At 45.9% G+C, this 20167-nt stretch overlaps 1 long non-coding RNA gene across 1 annotated transcript in view; it reads right to left on the bottom strand.

Annotated features, from left to right (window-relative positions):
- The window catches only part of LOC137358193 (uncharacterized), an 81467-nt gene extending 78929 nt beyond the window's left edge, over nt 1-2538 (bottom strand). The window contains exon 1 of the long non-coding RNA XR_010971197.1: nt 2462-2538. This is a non-coding gene — a long non-coding RNA (uncharacterized lncRNA). The remainder of the gene's footprint in view (nt 1-2461) is intronic.
- Nucleotides 2539-20167: the final 17629 nt, after the last annotated feature.

Raw genomic sequence — 20167 nt, 5'->3', positions numbered from 1 at the left:
TACCTGGACTACAGAGGTTAAGTTACGAGGAGAGATTACACAAATTAGGTCTGTTTTCGCTAGAATTTAGAAGGTTAAGGGGTGAACTGATCGAAGTCTTCAAGATATTAACAGGAAAAGACAGGCTAGATGAAGAGTAACTATTTCCACTGGTTGGAGATTCTAAAACTAGGGGGCATGGTCTAAAAATTAGGACCAGACCATTCAGGAGAGATAAAAGCAAAATACTGCGGATGCTGGAAATCTGAAATAAAAACAAGAAATACTGGAACCACTCAGCAGGTCTGGCAGCATCCAGACCGAAGAAGGGTCACTGACCCGAAACGTTAACCCTGCTTCTCTTTCCACAGATGCTGCCAGACCTGCATTCAGGAGAGATGTTAGGAAGCCCTTCTTCACGCAAATTGTGGTAGAGGTTTGGAACTCTCTCCCACAAACAGCAGTTGAAGCTAGAACAGTTGTTAATTTTAAATCTGAGATAGATTTTTGTTCAGCAAAGATATTAAGGGATATGGGCCAAAGGCAGGTATATGGAGTTCTGCCACAGATCAGCCATGAATGGCAGGACAGGCTTGAGGGGCTGAATGGCCTACTCCTGTTCCTATCTTCCTCTGTTCCTATGTTCCAAAGGATAAATATGCAATCTCAAATTCCTGAGTCTAATGCAGGCATGACTAAGCGCACTGAGGGCTGAATTTGGTGAGCCTGTCGCAGGGTCTGGCGGTAGACCCAGAAGTGGGCGCCGTTCCCACTAGTCACATGGGCAGCTGGCCCACCACAAACACGCGGCGGGCGGCCACTTTACATTATGGAGGTATGCAGCCCAGCTAATCATGAGGTGGGGGCGACATGCAAGATGCTGAATATGGCGTCAGTTTACTCCAGAGCAGGTGCTTGCACTGCTTCCTTGCACTGATTTGCTGCTAGCTCTGTGCAACTGAGACTAGTATTGGAGTGACTCTGGACCCCCCACCTCCCCTGAGGCAGACCCTGCAGGATGGCAGAGCCAAGACACAGGGTGATACCACGGTTTAGTGATGCTTCCCTCCAGATTCTCCTGCAAGAGAAAGGCGTGAGGTCCTCTTCCCCAGCAATGGCAAAAAGAGCTCCTCCCACTTGATCAAGCAAGCCTGGATGGAGATAGCAGAGGAGGTCAGCAGCCGTGGGGTCACTTGCTGAACATGGGTACAGTGCCGCAAGAGGCTCAACAACCTCCTTTGTTTCGCCAAGGTGACTACTCCAACCCCCTCTCCTTTTTAGGGATTGCAAGTGGCTACCCAGGAAAAAGTGGGATATAAGGAGGGAGGCACTACAACTGCACTGGCAGTGGGGGTTAGGCCTCACCTCATACTGACAGATGCATAACTGCATCTCAGAAACAGGCCACCATCTTTCACATCTCCTCTCTATTAACACCTGAGAGTGATGGGAGCATGAGCTATATTGGATACCCCAATAAGAGATGAGAGCAGGGACAGGCACCGACATGTTGCACCATTTGACAAAATTATTGACTCAGTCACGGATATGGGGGAAATTAATCTGTATATAAAGTGTATAGTTAATCTAATACCATCAGAATACATTCCGATTTAAAACACATTGCTCCCTATAAATAAAGTAGCTAAGCATACAAACATCAACAGAGAGCAGCACAACTGTGTTCGCTAGCTAGCAAGCAAAACAGTATGCAATGCCAATGCGAATTAATTCTTTTGACAGAAGAGAGCTAGCTACACCATGTCACAGGGTAGTAGATGGACTTTATTCGATGACCTCTGTGGATTCACACTGTATCAGGAGAGCAAATTCATCCAATAAACTATGAAACTCAAGCAGAGGATTGTTATTGTAGTTGTTGAGGTGACGCAGTAGAAAAATCAGCTGTAGGAAGATGGACCATTTATCACACTGCTGTTGTCACAAGACAATTTAACCCGTGATGGTCAATGTTTGTGCAACTTCTCCACCTGCTTGCAATATGTCTGAAGACAGGGCAGCCATCAAAAGGGCAGTGATCTCCAAGTCAGGAGAATTTTATAGGGAGAAGCAGATAGTACTTCAGAAGAATCATGTAAAACAGAAAAGCAGAGTAGGATAGGAAGGGACAGAGAGATCAACGGTAGGTTGTTTGCACTGGAGTGCTGACTTGGGTTGCAATAGAGTGCTACAGTGGAAGTTTGGTAAGTGAGGATAATTAAGGGTTAATTTCATCTTAAATCTAATCTGTCTTTTATTTAGCCGAGCAACTTAACAGTTGCTGTTAAGGTTGGGGAAGGTGAGTTTTAGACCAGCTTTAAACAGGGTTCACTCAGGCTCTGCTTGCAGCTGCACCTTGTTAATTAGAGAATTGGTTTAAACCAGTTTTCAGGCAGCTAAAGTGAGCTGGAGTGCTGACTTGGGTTGCAATAGAGTGCTGTAGTGGAAGTTCGGTAAGTGAGGAGTTCCTTTCATTTCCTACCTGTCCTCAGAGTGAGGGGAGCCCAGAGCTTCCAAAGAGCACAGCTGACTGGGAGAAGACTTGGAAGGCAGAGTTCAGGACCGGTAAGTATAAAAAACTTACCTCTGGTAAAAAAAAAACTGAAAAAAGTGATGTCACAGGAAAGCTGTGACTTGATTGGCTGGTAGGGAATTTTCTTTTACTGAATTTGAAAATAAAACATTGATAAAAATTGATTAAAACTCTAACTAATTAATAAGTAGAGTAACTAAACCAGAGGGAGGAGATTAATGTATTTAGTTAGCATTTAATATTTATAGTAGGAATCTAGCACTAGGAACCATTTAGTTATAACAATTTAGTAAAGATTTAATAAATATTTATCTTAAATTAATTTATTAATTAGTGCTAGAAATGTCAAAGTAGAGGGGTGAAGTGCTTCACCTGTGAGATGTGGGAGGTCCGTGACGCTTCCAACATTCCAGATGACTACATCTGCAGGAAGTGTACCCAGTTGCAGCTCCTCACAGACCACATGGATCGGTTGGAGCGGCAACTGGATGCACTTAGGAGCATGCAGGTGGCAGAGAGCGTCATAGACAGGAGTTTTAGAGAAGTGGTTAGACCCAAGGTGCAGGCAGATAGATGGGTGACTGCTAGAAGGGGCAGGCAGTCAGTGCAGGAATTCCCTGTGGCTATCCCCCTCTCTAACAAGTATACTGTTTTGGATACTGTTGGGGGGGATGGCCTATCAGGGGAAAACAACAGCAGCCAGAGCAGTGGCACCATGGCTGGCACTGTTGTTCAGCAGGGAGGGACAAAGTGCAGAAGAGCAATAGTTATAGGGGACTCTATAGTCAGGGGCAGGTAGGTGCTTCTGTGGACGTGAAAGAGACTCCAGGATGGTATGTTGCCTCCCTGGTGCCAGGGGCAAGGATGTCTCTAAATGGGCAGGGGGCATTCTGAAGGGGGAGGGTGAACAGCCAGAGGTTGTGGTACACATCGGTACCAATGACATAGGCAGGAAGAGTGACGAGGTCCTGCAGGGGGAGTTCAGGGAGTTAGGTAGAAAGTTAAAAGACAGGACCTCTAGGGTTGTAATCTCGGGATTACTCCCTGTGCCACGTGCCAGTGATCCTAGAAATAGGAAGATAGTGCAGCTAAACATGTGGCTGAATAGCTGGTGTAGAAGGGAGGGTTTCAGATATCTGGATCATTGGGATCTCTTCCGGGACAGATGGGACCTGTACAAGAAGGACGGGTTGCATCTAAACTGGAAGGGCACAAATATCCTGGCTGCGAGGTTTGCTAGCGTCACTTGGGTGGGTTTAAACTAGTGTGGCAGGGGGGTGGGAACCAGAGCAGTAGGACAGCAAGTGAAATAACTGAGGGGGTACTAGTAAATAAGGCCAGTAAGACTGAGTGGAAGAGCAGGCAGGAAGATGTTGCGGAGCACAGCGGGACTGGTGGTCTGAAGTGCATTTGTTTCAATGCGAGAAGTATAACAGGTAAGGCAGATGAACTTGGAGCTTGGATTAGTACTTGGAACTATGATGTTGTTGCTATTACAGAGACTTGGTTGAGGGAAGGACAGGATTGGCAGCTAAATGTTCCAGGATTTAGAAGCTTCAGGCGGGATAGAGGGGGATGTAAAAGGAGTGGGGGAGTTGCATTACTTGTTAAGGAGAATATCACTGCTGTACTGCGGGAGGATTTCTCCGGTTTCTTCCCACAGCCAAAGACTTGCAGGTTGATAGGTAAATTGTCCATTGTAAATTGCCCCTAGTGTAGGTATGTGGTAGGGGAATTGAGGGGATGTGGTAGGAATATGAGATTAATGTAGGATTAGTATAAATGAGTGGTTGATGGTTGGCACAGACTCGGTGGGCCGAAGGGCCTGTTTCAGTGCTGTATCTCTAAGTAAATAAATAAAATTGATAGCTGCGGATTTTCAACATTTATATAGAAGTAAAGGTGCAACAACTTTCAACGTCACTGAGTGTGTGTCCCAAGTGAAAGTAGCACATGCCAGAGCAGAAAGTTAGACTTCCCCCATGTGACTTTTGCCACTTAAGATTGAGTTTACATAACAAGCCCTTAAACTTGTGTTTTAAAATATCCTTGCTGATTGTTCATTATAGAACATAAAGTTAAAAGCTTGGAGCAGGGGTGTCCAACATTTTCACATGGTTGGTGGGGGTGGTGCATATTACAATTTTTTCTTACATAGGGGGCTAGTGAGACAATTCTGGAAAGATAAAGGCATTAAAATTTATCTTGCTATTCATCAAAACAACAACAAATGTGTATTTTTGTAATGGAACTTGAAATGAGAAGATTAATTTATCGACTTAGTTTCCTGTCACTACATTGAACACTGATTTTGAGATATAGGGCATTGTATTTGCTTGCACAAATAGTCAATGTCTGCATGCACACTTGTTGTAATGATGCAGAGTATTCCGGATAGATGTTTATATGTCAGGACTGATCTTGATCGCGCTCTCTCTCTCCCCTCCCTCTCAGTATCCTCCCTTCTCTGTGTTCCCCCTCTCTGTTTTGTGCTGCCTCTTTGTGCTGTCGCCCCTCTGTTTTCCCTCCCCTCTCTGTCGTTGCCCCCTCTCTGTGTCATCCCCCTTTCTGTGCCACTCCCGACTCTATGTTGTCCCCACCTTCTGTGCTGTCCTGCCTCTCTGTCATTCCTGCTCTCTCTCTGCCTTCTCTCTCTCTGTCCCCTCTCTGTCCCCCACCTCTCTCTCTCTGTTCACTCCCTGCCCACCCCTCTCTGTCCCACTCACTCTCTGTCTCCCCGCTCTCTCTCTGTCCCACCCCCTGCTTTTCTGACAGTTGGCAAGAGTGGGAACTGACAGCAGAGCAGCTTCGTGGTTGGCCAACTTTAAAAAAAAATCACAACTGTCAGTTTTGCAGGTGACAGGTGCTGAGAGCAGGATCAGCAGTTTTGGAATGTTGGATAGCTTTGTGGTTTTCCAGTGGGATTTCAAACAAAAACAGAACCCACCAGAAAACCACGAAGCTGTCCAACATTCCAAAACTGCTGTTCCTGCTCTCAGCACCTGTCACCTGCAAAACTGACAGTTGTGATTTTATTTTGAAGCTGATCTGGTCGGAAAGAAGGCAATGATGGATTTCTGAAATCCCAAAGTCGGAAATCCGCCATTTGGCAGATAACAAAGAACAGTACAGCACAGGAACAGGCCATTCGGCCCTCCAAGCCTGCGCCGATCTTGATGCCTGCCTAAACTAAAACCTTCTGCACTTCCAAAGACCGTATCCCTCTATTCCCATCCTATTCAAGTATTTGTCAAGCTGCCTCTTAAATGTCGCTATTGTACCTGCTTCCACCACCTTCCCCGGCAACAATTTCCAGGCACTCACCACCCTCTGTGTAAAGAACTTGCCTCGCACATCCCTTCTAAACTTTGTCCCTCTCACCTTAAACCTATGTCCCCTAGTAACTGACTCTTCCACCCTGGGAAAAAGCTTCTGACTATCCACTCTGTCCATACCGCTCATAACTTTGTAAACCTCGATCATGTCACCCCTCCACCTCCGTCGTTCCAGTGAAAACAATCCGAGTTTATCCAACCTCTCCTCATAGCTAATGCCCTCCAGACCAGGCAACATCCTGGTAAACCTCTTCTGTACCCTCTCCAAAGCCTCCACGTCCTTCTGGTAGTGTGGCGACCAGAATTGCACGCAATATTCTAAGTGTGGCCTAACTAAAGTTCTGTACAGCCGCAGCATAACTTGCCAATTTTTATACTCTATGCCCCGACTGATGAAGGCAAGCATGCCGTATGCCTTCTTGACTACCTTATCCACCTGCGTTGCCACTTTCAGTGACCTGTGGACCTGTACGCCCAGATCTCTCTGCCTGTCAATACTCCTAAGGGTTCTGCCATTTACTGTATACTTCCCACCTGCATTAGATCTTCCAAATTGCATTACCTCACATTTGTCCGGATTAAACTCCATCTGCCATTTCTCCACCCAAGTCTCCAACCGATCTGTATCCTCTGACAATCCTCATCATGATCTGCAACCCCACCAACCTTTGTCGTCCGCAAACTTACTATTCAGACCAGCTACATTTTCCTCCATCATTTATATATACTACAAACAGCAAAAGTCCCAGCACTGATCCTTGCAGAACACCACTAGTCACAGTCCTCCATTCCGAAAAACACCCTTCCATTGCTACCCTCTGTCTTCTATGACCGAGCCAGTTCTGTATCCATCTTGCCAGCTCACCTCTGATCCCGTGTGACTTCACCTTTTGTACCAGTCTGCCATGAGGGACCTTGTCAAAGGCTTTTCTGAAGTCCATATCGACAACATTCACTGCCCTTCCTTCATCAATCATCTTCGTCACTTCCTCAAAAAACTCAATCAAGTTAGTGAGACACAACCTCCCCTTCACAAAACCATGCTGCCTCTCGCTAATAAGTTCATTTGTTTCCAAATGGGAGTAAATCCTGTCCCGAAGAATCCTCTCTAATAATTTCCCTACCACTGATGTAAGGCTCACCGGCCTATAATTTCCTGGATTATCCTTGCTACCCTTCTTAAACAAAGGAACAACATTGGCTATTCTCCAGTCCTCTGGGACCTCACCTGTAGCCAATGAGGATGCAAAGATTTCTGTCAAGGTCCCAGCAATTTCTTCCCTTGCCTCCCTCAGTATTCTGGGGTAGATCCCATCAGACCCTGGGGACTTATCTACCTTAATGCTTTGCAAGACACCCAAAACCACCTCCTTTTTGATAATGAGATGACTGAGACTATCTACACTCCCTTCCCGAGGCTCATCATCCACCAAGTCCTTCTCTTTGGTGAATACTGATGCAAAGTATTCATTTAGTACCTCGCCCATTTCCTCTGGCTCCACACATAGATTCCCTTCTCTGACCTTGAGTGGTCTAACCCTTTCCCTGCCTACCCTCTTGCTCTTTATATACGTATAAAAAGCCTTGGGATTTGCCTTAATCCTGTTAGCCAATGACTTTTCATGACCCATTTTAGCCCTCCTGACTCCTTGCTTAAGTTCCTTTCTGCTGTCTTTATATTCCTCAAGGGATTCATCTGTTCCTAGCCTTCCAGCCCTTACGAATGCTTCATTTTCTTTTTGACTAGGCTCACAATATCCCGCGTTATCCAAGGTTCCTGAAACTTGCCAAACTTATCCTTCTTCCTCACAGGAACATGCCGGTCCTGGATTCTAATCAACTGACGTTTGAAAGACTCCCACACGTCAGATGTTGATTTATTCTCAAACAGCCACCCCCAATCTAAATTCTTCAGTTCCTGCCTAATATTGTTATAATTAGCCTTCCCCCAATTTAGCACCTTCACTCGAGGACTACTCTTATCCTTATCCACAACTACCTTAAAACTTATGGAATTATGGTCACTGTTCCCAAAATGCTCCCCTACTGAAACTTCGACCACCTGGCCGGGCTCATTCCCCAATACCAGGTCCAGTATGCCCCCATCCCTAGTTGGACTATCTACATATTGTTTCAAGAAGCCCTCCTGGATGCTCTTTACAAATTCTGCCCCATCTAAGCCCCTAGCACTAAGTGAGTCCCAGTCAATATAGGGGAAGTTAAAATCACCCACCACTACAACCGTGTTACCTTTACATCATTCCAAAATCTGTCTACATATCTGCTCCTCTACCTCCCGCTGGCTGTTGAGTCCTGTAGTAAACCCCCAACATTGTGATTGCACCCTTCCTATTCCTGCGCTCCACCCATATTGCCTCGCTGCATGACCCCTCCGAGGTGTCCTCCCGCAGCACAGCTGTGATATTCTCTTTAACCAGTAATGCTGGTGCAATGCGGCACTGGTGTAATGCAGCAATAGTTCTCATCCCTGAAATTACCAGTCACAGACATCAACATTTTTTTACCATGGACACTGGTCAGTGTATGGATACATGTGTCAGCCCCTTGTCCAGGGGTTGGCAGAGAAGAACTGTCATGTTGATCTCTCTGCGAGGTATGACTATCTCCATCTTTCCATTTGCAGGACAAGAGGCCCCATAACAGGAGGGAGACAGCCCAGACTAGTGGAGACATCCCAGATCTTCAGTGTTAGAATCTGCCGGGACCCAGGGTGGCCACTCCATTTCAGATAGAGAGTCTGGAGACTTGGCACAAGAGAATGAGGATTGGGTTCCATTGACATACAGTTCACTTCTGGAGATCCACATCACATAATGTTGCATGTTTAGGGGGAGGCGGTGGCGTACTGGTATTGCCTTTCCTCGTTCTTCCTTCCAAAATGTAGCACTTCACACTTCTCTACGTTAAATTGCATCTACGACATGTATGCCCATTTCACCAGCCTGTTTATGTCCTCTTGAAGTCCATCACAATTCTCCTCACAATTCCAAGCTTTGTGTCATCTGCAAATTTTGAAATTGTGCCCTGCACACCCAATTCCAAGTCACTGGGCAGGCAGTGGCATAGTGGTAATGTCACTGGACTAGTAGCCCAGACACCCAGGCTAATGCTCTGGGTACGTGGGTTCGAATCCCACCACGGCAGATGGTGAAATTTGAATTCAATTAATAAATCTGGAATTTAAAAGCTAGTCTAGTGTGACCATGAAGCCATTGCCGATTGTTGTAAAAACCCATCTGGTTCACTAATTTCCTTTAGGGAAGGAAATCTGCTGTCCTTACCTGGTCTGGCCTACATGTGACTCCAGATCCACAGCAATGTGGTTGACTCTTGCATGCCCTCGAAATGGCCTAGCAAGCCACTCAGTTCAAGGGCAATTAGGGATGGGCAATAAATGTTGGCCTGGCCTGTGACACCCACATCCCATGAAAGAATAAAAGAAAAAAATGACGAGATCTGTTTGTATTCTCTCATGCAGGTTGGCATCCTCAGGAGACTCAAGCAGAAGGGTAACAGTTGTCAAACTCTGAGGAGGAACCACAGTCAGAGGAAGCACAGTTCCAAGACTCTCGTGCACCTTCCACCAGTGCAGGCACTTTCACTTTGGTGGATTTCACTTGGCTGTTGAATCAGGGTCACAAGTTAGTGAGAACCCACACATGCCAGAGCAACTGGCTGAAGCTGAGACAGCCAAGGGCCCTGACAGTCAGAGGACTGTGGGTGGCCAGGTTCATGCTGAGAGTTCGGCTGATGACGAGACTCTGGTATTGACAGCACAGGGACTGCTGGAGTTGCAGAAAGAGTTAAGGTGACATCTGATGGAGATGCCAGAGACCAGGTGCAGCCATGAGTGGACATTGGAGGAGTCCATCTATGCCATGAATGCTGCCATGTCACAGGCTTGTGACCACATGGCTTTCTCCATCAAGAGGTTGGCAACACTCATGCAGAGCCAGATCCCACAAATGTGCGCAGACCTGCACACCATTGCCTTGGTCTTGACCTCAATGCAACAGTGGTAAGGTGAGAGAAGGACAAGGCTTCTCCAACTCCTTGTCTCCTCTGGTGAGCAGGGAGGTTCAAGTGAGCTTTGAAAGGGAGGAGAGGCTGACCTCTTATAGCTGGGGGCTCCCCTCAGGTTGCACTGAGTGTGGACACTGGCTCCTCAGCCTCTCTGCCAGTGACCCCAGCTCCAGCAGCCACAACACCTGAGGAGAGTCCTACACTAGTGCAGGAAACCCTCAGGCAGGCAGGCAACAGCTGCCAAAGTCATCACAGGTCAAGAGACAGCCTGATCAGCAGCCTGTCTCCAGCCCTGCTGCTAGCATGGAAGCACTTGTAAATGTGTTAAGAAAACGACAAAGAGACATTTTGGGTGTCACGGGTGTTTGAAATTTGACATCTGCTGCATCATGTGAAATTCTTTTGTTCAATCCATCAATGTTCATTGTGTAAAAGTGATTATTCCATCATGCATTAATTGTGAGCTGCTGACTTCACCCTTCCCCCTTAGTGAATGCCAATGTAGGCACAGCCCTCATTTAAATAAGGTCTTCCATGGGCCATAGCGGGAGGTTCAGTGAGGCACTAGGCATGGAACATAAATAGAAAGGAGGCGACAGACTGCATGCATTGAGGTGAGTCTTTATTGTTTTTACTCTGAGTGGCCATCATGGTGGCTGGAAGTGGGTAACTGAGATTGTCTCTAGCCTCCTTGGCCTGTCGCTCAATCTGCCTGGCCTCCGGTGCAGGGGTTCAACATCCAGTGCTGCCTGCTCCTCTCCCTCCTCCACATCCTCCTCATCGGTGCAGGAGTGTTGTTCAATCATGTCCTCGACATGCACAGCCTCACCCCTCTGCTGTGCTAGATTATGCTGAGCACAGCAGACCATAACGATACGAGACAGCCTCGCAGGGGCACACTTCAGGGCTGCACCAGATCGATCCAGCCAATGGAATCACATCTTCAGCAACCCAATGACCTGCTCGATGGTCGCTTGGGTGGAGCCATGGCAAGTGTTGTACCTCTCCTCTGCTACAGTGCAAGGGTTCCTCATAGGCATGCCTTCAGGGGTAGCCCTTGACCCTGAGAATCCTTCCCTGAAGCTGAGCGGGGGGCCTGAAAAGCTGTGGCACATGGGACTGTCGAAGTATGCAGGCATTGTGGCTTCTTCCTGGGAAGCGGGCCCACACTTGCAGGAAGTTGTACACTGATTAAATGAACAAAGTGATTCCTGACAACGCAGCCAGCCGCGGGCGTCATCAGACTGCACTAAACTGTGCACGTGCGCAAACGGGCTCCTGCTCTTTGTGCGTGCGCAGCGTTCCACATTGCCAGGATTGGTTGGCACAGGCGCAGATGACATCATCACGGAAGCGGGGAGAGAGCTGGGTGGGGGGTAAGCAGGGAGAGAGCACTCCCCGGTCGCTGACTCCAGGCCGCTTGCTCCCCCTACACCCCACTCTCTGGCTGCTTGCTCCCCCCACCACGCCCACTCTCCGGCTGCGCTCTCCCTGCTTCCCCCGCCCACTCTCTTCGGCCGTTGTGTGCTGCCATGGGTTTACGTTGCCTTGTTGTGATTATTTGAGCAGTGCCATCTTTAGTCCTGGCCGTTGCCTGAATGTCGCAGACTGTGACGTTTTAGTGTAACAGGCTGCATTTGTGCATGTGCCAGTACAGCGCCACCTAGTGGTTACGTTGTCAGCAAATGCAGCCTTGAATGAAAGCTGTTGATGAAGACGGCCGGCTGGTCCATTGGAGCCTTGATGGCCACACGTGTGCACTGAGGTCTTGGCTCAGTGCTGCCAGCTTTCAATGGTCAGGAATCTGAAGGCATGTGAAGGCCGCCTGCTGTCCACTTAATCCCAACCCCCCATTGAATCATGATGAATTAGATGCTAATGTATTCAAAGTAAGCATTCAGCAATTTAAACTGCATTCCTGTCGCATTGGATCTGGAAACTGTCGGATTTCCGGGTGGACACTTCTGATATGATTCTCCGGCCCCCCACACCTCCATTCCCATGCCAAACGGCTGCACTAATTTCAGCCCTGACTCTGCAATGAAACAACTGCAATATTAATTACGAAAGAAACCAGCAGGATGTCTTCTAAAACATGCTGCAGCAGGAGCTTGTCACCAGGCTTTGAAGCATGATTAGGGAAGGTTTCTCACCACTGCAGCATTCCCTGGAGGCCACTGTCAATGATACTTTTGCAGCAACATCTGTTCCCTCAAGGAAGCTCATAATGTTGCCATGTGGCCTTGAGTACCTGTTTTCAGTCAGGCAGACATAGAGACTTTACAGTTCTAATTGGCTGATGGGCACAGCCAATCATTGGGCCATCCGTGAATGCACCCAATACGAGCAAGCTACCAGATGTGGCTTCACGTGATGTAGCTTTCTCTCAGGAATCCAGTTCCTGTGAGCCAATTTATTAGGTCCCCCCAATGCTGGTTTGCTGCCAGATTGTGGTGTTGTCAGATTTGGAGATGCAACCTGCAGCTGGCCCCTCTCAGGACAGTAGCTGCTGGATATCTCAGTCCCATGAGAATCCAATACATAGGGAGCAGCCAGTCATCCCCTCTACATCAACCATTCATGTAGCACCCAAAGAAGGTCTTAAGCCACCTCGAGTGGAGGCATCATGATGATTAAGCATATTCTGCAGTGTTTCACAGAGGTCGTTGTAATAAAATCTCACTTCAGTTAGTTTTGAATGTGGCACCAACAGATTTAATTCATCACTGCAAACCCTTGGCACATCTAAACTTGATTGTGTGGATCATAAACATGGCCTAGTTGTGGCAGGATGGCAGAAAATGTAGCAGATCATCCCATTATCCTGTTCTGAAGAAGGGTCATTGACCCGAAATGTTAACTCTGCTTCTCTCTCCACAGATGCTGCCAGACCTGCTGAGTATTTCCAGCATTTTTTGTTTTTATTTCAGATTTCCAGCATCCGCAGTATTTTGCTTGTATCCCATTATCCTGCCCTCATTTGGATGGCAGCATTGCATTGGGTTACAACTAGAAAGGGAAATAAAGTTAGGGATGCGCAGGGGAATATGTGGACAGAGACTTGGCAGAGTGAATGATCGTGATCACGTCCAGTCTGCCAATTTTCAGGCAAGCTGAAGCTAGAATATTCAGCCTCTATTTTTGACATATACTTTTGAGGTGAAGCACACAGATGGAAGTCAAATAATGCAACATAATTCTTTGGTTTCTGATAGCATTAATAAATACAAAACCCATAGCAGCAACTGAAGTACAATTGTATAAAGGTCTTTGAATTTCCTCCATACTGATCTGTTACTTTCCATCGTTATTGGGGAGGATGACAGAATAAATATTAGAACTGTGTGCAAAAAATAAACTGTTCAATGAATTGCAAATGTTGAGGTGGTGAACGATTTGTGATTATTGTCAATGCCAGCTGACTTGCATTTTGCTTACACCTGCTAATTTCTTCACTTTTTAAAAAAATATTCACCTTCAAGTTTTTTGTGGACAGTCAGTAAAGTTTAATGGTGAAATATATCTTTGCAATTTTGCACTTGTATTGACCATGAGTCACTCTGGGGCTTGTTCTGTGGTTATGAGTTCTGCTTTTTTCGCAGTAGATGTTTAAATGAGAAACAGGAACTGAGAAGATAGGGAACTAGGGAAATGTGGGGAGTGAGGGGAAGTGTTCTCATTTTTATTCAGCTTGTTACTGCTTTGCCATTCCTTACACTAGGGAAGACATCACTTTAATGTCACCCAGAGTTGGTGAATGGTGAGAAATCTAGACAATTATATTTCCCATCATTAACATTTATTTTGAATCCACACCAGGCCCCCACACGCCCGACCTCTAATATAGACTGACACATTCAACACTAGTTACCAGTTCCGGTGGGAATTCCCAACAGTTCTGGAAGACACTGCAGCAACAACAGAATGATTCTCCCAACCTTGATCGTTTCCAATTATCATCACCCATCTGCTGTTCAAAATTGGGCAGAAAATTCAGCCAGGGAAGCAGAGATCTGAGCCAGGGTGTCCCAGCCCCTACTCACTGGAAAATTAGCATGAGAGTGGTGACTCTGGGTGAAAACTGACTCAAGCGTTTGTATTCACGTTTCACCCTTCCCCAAAGGAGCACAGCACAGGGTGACCAGGCAGGCAGTGACAGCATCGGCATATATCCCTCATTCAGGCCAGATGTAGGGGATGCTGCATCAGAACAAGTGGGCCCAGGGCTCAGTATAAATAGTAGTAGATCAACCGTGTAGGCAACAGGGTAGAACTTCAATGAGGTTAATTTTGGTGTGATTGGATGGAGAGGAGCTATCTCAGAATATGGTGTGTCTCCACTGTTATTTCAACTTTGTGAATTTCAGTCTGCTTATTTTCTGAGGACTGAAGGTGTGGGCTATGCTTGTAATGCAGGAAAAAGCACTTTGAACACGGGAAGGTTCCAGCTCAGTGTCTCTTTATGCCACTGGCACCAAACATGGAAATACAATCATGAAGAAAAAACTTACAAAGAAATAAACTCAATACAGTGGTCAACCATCGTTCCTCACCCTGAAGCAGTAGATCAGTTGAGAGTTCAACTCTTTGTTTCGAATCAGTAGGGTTTCAGACTTGTTTGTTAAACAGTGGGACGCAGGAGTGCCTCGCTTCGGCAAGATTGCAGGTTTGCGATCCTGAACCATTCTCTCCCCACTCTTCACAAGGGGTTTTAGATTTAAATACTGTACTTGAAGCCCCACAAGAACAAAATTGACAGCTTGTGGCCCTCCTGTTGCCAGTTCCACTTGAACCCGTGAGCCACAGATTACCTTGATATCCAGATCACCAGAGGCATCTTCAGCATCTCGGGGCTTCTCTATCTCTGGGGCTTCCGTGCTCCCTACCTAATCCTCCATGGTAGCTGGGCATGCACCCCAATTCCCCCGTACTGGCATTGTTTCCAGCACACCTTGGGTTGCTCCCTCCGACTTTTTCTTCTCCCACCCATGCTCCTGCCTGTTGCCCGTGGCTGTCTAGCTCCACCCCCAAGCCCACCAAAAACACTGCTCCAGTCCCTGAAGGGACATTTGGATCCAAAAACGGCCCCAACCCGATAATCTCCACCACTGCCACCGTCTACTGGCCTGGAGGTGCGCTCGCTGAGGAGAATGTCCGATGAAGCAGAAGCTGCTCCAAACTCCAAGGAAATGCTTGCTTATTGTTTCACAGCAGCTGACGAGGAGACCCTCCTGCTACATCTTGAAGAGGAATCTTCCTGGGGAGATTGAGAGTGTGGCCATATGCCATATCAGCATATTATAATATTTGGCATTCCTTGATTTGGAGGAGTAGGAGGAGAGACTGAAATAGAAAAGATAAAACAGAATCAAATAAGACCGAAGTGCGTGAGGAATTATCCAGAAAGTAGACAGCAAATAGCATGCCACTGAATAGGTACCAAAATAGTTCTTCAGGCTGCTCCCGGGCAAAGTCAAAGTACAGCACCAACAATAGAACTCGAGAGGCCAAACAAGCAAATGGGGAATTGGTCTTCCAGCCCTATGTCAGCCAAAAACTTCTGGACTTCTTACCGGCAGGGACATCAACTGTACACCATGGGCTGTATTTGAGCCCTTGTGGGGCCAGGAACGGAAGGGGCGGGGGGGTGTTGGTTGTGAGCTAAAAATAGCCCTGCCGGCCAGCGTGCTGGTTCCCTGGCTCCATCCTGCCTCTATGCCATTTTTGTGGAGGCAGGATGTGGAGGGGGGGCGCAGTGGGGTTGGGTGGATGGCAGGGCTACCTGCCCACATGTGCCGGGTAAACAGACTGGCTCCTTAAAATCCTACTGCAGCCAATTGAAGGAGGCCGAATGGGATTTTCCAGGTTTTCAGGTTCCCGCTGGGGGCAGGGGCCAGTTTAGCTGTCATGAACACCCTCTCCCTTACTTATCCTCTATTGCAGCCAGCTGCTCCTTTCGAGTTGGAAGGCCTCTGATTGGCCCTCTAGCTTTGAGAGCCCGCATGCCATTGTTAATGGCAGGATAGAAAGGGAGATAAAAAAGGAGGGGGTGTAGCATTATTAGTTAAGGAATCAATAGCAGCTTTGAGGAGTGATGATATGTTAAATGAATCATCAAATGAGGCCATATGGGTGGAGCTCAGAAATAAAAAAGGGGCAGCCACAGTACGAGGAATGTACTATAGACCACCAAATAGTGAGAGGGAGGTAGAAGAACAAATATTTAGGCAAATTTCTGAGTGCAAAAACTATAGGGCAATAATAGTTTGGGATTTCAATTACCCCAATATCAACTGGGATGCAAACAGTGTGAAGTGCACAGAGGGCACAAAATTCTTGAACTATGTTCAAGAGAACTTTTTTACCCAGCATGTAACAAGCCCAACGAAAGGGGGCGCAGTTCTAGATTTAGTCTTCAATAATGAAGCTGGGCAAGTGGATGAAGTAGCAGTGGGTGACCATTTTGGAGATTGTGACCATAATACAGTATGTTTTAGCATAATCATAGAAAAGGACAAAGATAAAACAGGAGTAAAAGTTCTAAATTGGCGGCAGGCAAATTTTAAGAAACTGAGAGGGGACCTGGCAAAAGTGGACTGGATAAAGCTACTTGAAGGAAAATCAGTGGCAAACCAGTGGGAGACATTCAAAAGCGAGATACTACAGGCACAGTGTAGGCATGTCCCCACAAAGATAAAGGGTGGTACTGGTAAATCTAGAGCCCTCTGGTAAGTTAAAGCAGAAAAAGAAAGTTTATGACAGTCACAAAAATCTTATTAGTCTAGAAAGCCTAGAGGAGTAAAGATAATGAAGGGGTGAAGTAAAAAAGGAAATTAGAAAAGCAAAGAGAGGACATGAAAAATTATTGGCAGGTAAAATCAAAGAGAACATCTTTGGGTTTTATCAGTAAATTAAAAGCAAGAGGATAACTAAGGAAAGGGTAGGGTCTATCTGAGATGTACAGGGGAACTTATGATTGGATGCAGAAGATGTGGGCAGGGTTCTTAATGGGTTTTTTGTCTCTGTCTTCACAAAGGAGGGTTGATGTAGACATTGTAGTTAAAGAGGAGGAATGTGAAATATTAGATACGATAAGCATAATGAGAGAGGAAGTAATAGAGGGTCTGACATCCTTGAAAGTGGATAAATTGCCTGGGCCGGCTGGATTGCATCCCAGGTTGTTAAGGAAACCAGGGAGGAAATAGCAGATGCGCTGAGGATCATCTTCAAATCATCACTAGATACAGGAGAAGTGCCAGACAATTGGAGGTCTGCAAATGTTGTACCATTGTTTAAAAAGGGTGCGAAGGACAGGCTAAATAATTATAGGCCGGTCATGTCTGACCTCGGTGGTGGGTAAATTGTTAGAATCTATTCTGAGGGACAGGATAAACTGCCAATAAGAAAGGCACAGGTTAATCAGGGATAGTCAGCATGGATTTGTTAAGGGAAGGACGTGTCTTACTAACTTAATTGAATTTCTTGAGGAAGTAACAAGGATTGATGAGGGTAGTGCAATGGATGTGGTCTACATGGACTTTCATAAGGCATTTGACAAGGTCCCACATGGCAGACTAGTCAGTAAAATGAAAGCCCATGGGGTACATGATAATGTGGCAGGTTGGATCCAGAATTGGCTCAGTGCCAGGAAACAAAGGGTAGTAGTTGACAGATGTTTTTGTGAATGGAAAGCTGTTTCCAGTGGCGTTCAATAGGGCTCAGTGTTGCTGTTTATGGTATATATTAATGATTTGGACTTAAATGTGGGAGGCATGATTGGGAAATTTGCTGATGACGCAAAAATTGGCCGTGTAGTTGATAGTGAAGAGGATAGCTGTAGACTCCAGAACGATATCAATGGTTTGGTTTGAATGGGCGGAAAATTGGCAAATGGAATTCAATCCAGAAAAGTGTACGGTAATGCATTTGTGGAGGGCAAATAAATTGAGAGAATACACAATATTCAACCTTGAGGATATTGAGAGGGGTAGAAGAAGTGAGACTGTGGAGTGCATGTCCACAGGTCCCCGAAGGTGGCAAGACAGGTAGATAGAGTGGTGAAGAAGGCATATGGAATGCTTTCCTTTATTGGCCGAGGTATAGAGTACAAAAGCCGGGATGTAATGCTGGAACTGTATAAAACACTGGTTAGGCCACAGCTGGAATATTGTGTACAGTTCTGGTCACCACATTACAGAAAGGACATAATTGCTCTGCACAGAGTACAGAGGAGATTTACAAGAATGTTGCCTGGGCTCGAAAGTTGCAGCTATGAGGAAAGATTGGATAGGCTAGGGTTGTTTTCCTTAGAACAGAGGAGGTTGAGGGGTGACTTCATAGAGGTGTACAAAATTATGAGGGGCCTAGATAGAGTAGACAGGAAGCACCTGTTTCCCCTAGCGGAGAGATCAATTACCAGGGGGTTTAAGATTTACTGACAGATTTAAGGTGATTGGTAGAAGGATTAGAGGGTTCATGAGGAAACTTTTTCACCCAGAGGGTGGTGGGTGTCGGAATTCACAGCCAGGAATAGTAGTGGAGGCAGAAACCCTATTCTTTTAAAAGGTACCTGGACATGCATCTGAAGCGCTGTAACCTGCAAGGCTATGGACCAGGTGCTGGAAGGTGGGATTAGATTGGGCGGTTAGTTTTTTTTCGTCCGACACGGACACAACGAGCTGAATGGCCTCCTTCTGTGCCATAATTTTTCTATGGTTCTCTGGAGTGATTGATTTCACACCCCCACCCCCCCACCGGGGTTGGGTTTGGCAGCTGGAAATTTTCCCAACCTCCATTTTCCACCCTGGAAGGAAAATCCTGTCCTATGTCTTCTCAAGTATGGGCAGTCATATTGTACTGGGGTAGAAATAACAGAAGTATATTATACTATATCTTGCCATTTGTCTTTGCAGCACTAAGCGCCAAGATTGCCAGTGGACTAGGACTTCAGAAAACTTGGATTAATAAAATGGCAATGAAGAGATTTAAACTGTAAAGGCAGCCTAGCTTATTGCAATCAACCACACTAGGCAAGGTCAGCACATTGACTGATCTGACTGAAGCTGCCCCTTGAAAGTTCTAATCATCAGGAATCACGCATGGTCATGACTTTCTGAGCCACAATAAGCACTGTCCTGATTCTGGACAAAATTCCTTCTGTAGGATTGAACAAAGCTTGATCAGGGCTTCTTTGCTGAACTGCCGCATCCTTCTGCAGAACTGGAGGGATATATTCAAATAAGATTGTCTGGATCAATATATCTTGGTGGCTAAGTACCTGTAGAAGGGTGGAAACTCCTGTAGTGTTGCTTGTCTGCTTCTGGCCTCCTAAATATTTTGTTGTTCCACCTTCTTTTCGTTCTCCCAAATGAAGCTAGGAGCCTCAAAAATAAAGTCCTATATCTTTTTACAAAAATAACACTCCAAAGTAACGTATTGTAAACTAATTTCCATAAGGGGCCTTCTGATCTTCAATCATAACATCAGTGGAAACCTGAAGGAAGTGGCATAAACACCCATTTATGCCATTTCTCCAGGGTTTCTGGCGATCTTTAGCCAAAATGAGAACGCAGGGAACCATCCGTCCAGCTGACCCTGCCCTACTCACCACAGAAATTCTACCTTTTTATGTATTAGCACAATGAAAAATACTTCACCTTTTAGAGTCCAATATTAGCCTTTTGGAGCTGTCAAACTGAACTACTGTCATTTTAGAATGGAATAACTTTGATGGGTGGTCCAAGCACAGAAATGGCAAGACTTACCATATCCAATCCTTAACTCTTCATTGGCATGGCTGCACTCTTGTTAGGATATGGCACATCTTCTGCCAACTCTCCATTCCATCAGAAATTAGGGCAGAACTTAAATGAGGTGATTCAAACCTATGTGCCAAATTTTGACCCCCTACCCATTAGGCTAATTGAGTTTCTGCACAACTAAACCATTGGAATTTTGAGGTCTCTTTAAGTCTTTATTTGTGGAAAACTAAGAATAAAAGGCTCTCAAAGGTTATGGTAATAAATATAATTCAAATATTGCGTATGTTACACATATGAATATTCTTACTAAGACCTTGTTAGCCAAACCTCTGAATTTCCCAAGGATATGCTATTATTACTTTTCGTTTCTCCAGTTTTCTAAATGTTCTGTATCATATTATTTAAAAATGTATTTTAATCAGCCACTCCCCTTCTTGGAAATTGCTGCCAAAATAAAGGTGAAGAAGTTCTACTGCAGAAACTGGGAAGTATCCTAGTGACAGATGGTGTTATGG

This window comes from Heterodontus francisci, chromosome 3 (genome assembly GCF_036365525.1).
Source record: "Heterodontus francisci isolate sHetFra1 chromosome 3, sHetFra1.hap1, whole genome shotgun sequence".
Taxonomy (NCBI): domain Eukaryota; kingdom Metazoa; phylum Chordata; class Chondrichthyes; order Heterodontiformes; family Heterodontidae; genus Heterodontus; species Heterodontus francisci.
The sequence above is the reverse complement of the archived record's forward strand: the minus strand, read 5'-3'. Positions and strand labels throughout refer to the sequence as shown.